The 1610-nt window shown below is 36.7% G+C and overlaps 1 long non-coding RNA gene across 1 annotated transcript; it reads right to left on the bottom strand.

Moving 5' to 3' along the window:
- Positions 1 to 230: 230 nt before the first annotated feature.
- Positions 231 to 1026, bottom strand: LOC132981554 (uncharacterized). Its single transcript, XR_009674606.1, has 3 exons — positions 951 to 1026; positions 560 to 720; positions 231 to 296 (listed from the first exon to the last, which is right to left on the bottom strand). It is a non-coding gene; the product is annotated as an uncharacterized LOC132981554 (long non-coding RNA).
- Between the last annotated feature and the right edge of the window lie 584 nt (positions 1027 to 1610).

Here is a 1610-nt window from a genome sequence, read left to right as displayed (position 1 = left end):
AAGATGGAGTCACAGGTGAGTTTTTTTTCTTTACTTTTGTGTTTTGTGTGAGCAGATGAGGCTGTGACCCTGACAGGTTTCCTGACATTAACATGTTACTACTTGTGAATATAAAGTGTAGGGATCTCAACGTCAGTCACTAAATCTGACAAGCATCCAGGACTTCAAAAGCCACATTACAATTCTAAATAATATGTTGACTTACATCCAACAGCTTCAGAGAACCTGGAGTCATCCTCATACAGATATGTAGGGAGAGCACGGAGGACAGCAGCACGTTGGACGTCAACTTGTTCCTTAAGTGTGACAAAACATTATTCTTAATTTTAAATGCTTAACAAGGAAGGCACACAGTTCATCACAAGAAATAGCTCTATGATGTTTTTAAATACGGTTGGGTAATATTTACCGAACTGTCAAATGACAATATAATGAGTGGAAGACTTGATGATGATTTTTTTTCAAACAGTCTTTCATGATAGAAGACTGTCATCCGTTAACAATGGCATCATCATTTAGCCCTATTATTATCATGCATGAAGAAGTATAATCAACTCACCTGGAGGTCATAAGTGTTGAAGAGCTGATTCAGGACTTCAGATACCTTCCCTGTGCGTGCAGCTTTCTTCCTGAACAAACCCTCAAGACAAGTCTGTCTAACTCAGCATAGAAGTGGTTTTTCAGGTTGATGTTTGTAATTCTGTGAAACTTTGCACAGATCTGTAAAAAACAAAAAAGAGATTTTTAAGTTACATTGAAGTGCATTTCAAAAGAAAAGGAAAATGAAGCTGTTAATCTTTTTAAACATGGCAAAACTTTTAATTTGTTAAAAGCTTGTCAGATTTAGTGACTGACGTTGAGATCCCTACACTTGTTAATGTCAGGAAACCTGTCAGGGTCACAGCCTCATCTGCTCACACAAAACACAAAAGTAAAGAAAAAAAACTCACCTGTGACTCCATCTTTAGGGCAGACCAGCATTCCAGGATCTCTACAACAGGCAAGTCATCATTAATGACCTCTTTACATCTCAGGGAAAAGGTGGTCTGCAGTAACTTTGGAATCAGAAAAGAGGTTTTTGACTAATAAGTGGGGCCCTTCTACAAAGCATAGAATGATGATACAGTGAACAGATACAGTGATTTTAGATACATTTCCCTTTTGTGCATTGCTCACATCTGTATTCTCTTTACAGTGATTGTGCGCAATAAATGTCTATTAAAAGTCTGTGCTTTAAATATACATACCACATTGCGTACTCCAGATATAACCAAGTTGCCAGTGTTTAAGCCTTAAGACAAAGAAAATTAAAAACTAGCTAAGCTGTAAATTTTTGCAGAAATGTATCTTTACAGTTTATTTACAGTAAAGGAGTAACAGAAATGCGACTTACAGAGTGCTGAAAGGAGGGCTCAAAGATTTTGTTTTTGTTAACTTGTTTTATTAGCCTTTTGGTGCAGAACAGTGTCCTTATTTCTGGATAAATAGTGTTTACTCATTTAACAATTGCTAAGCAAAATACAAGGAGAAAGCTACTGCTTAGTTCTGGGTCCATGGTAAATATCACTTCAGAACAGGGTCAAGTATCTTCACATACTGGAGGTTATTTT

The sequence above is a fragment of the Labrus mixtus genome, chromosome 10, assembly GCF_963584025.1.
Source record: "Labrus mixtus chromosome 10, fLabMix1.1, whole genome shotgun sequence".
NCBI lineage: Eukaryota > Metazoa > Chordata > Actinopteri > Labriformes > Labridae > Labrus > Labrus mixtus.
Note: the sequence above shows the minus strand (reverse complement) of the source record. Positions and strands in the feature narration are given on the sequence as shown.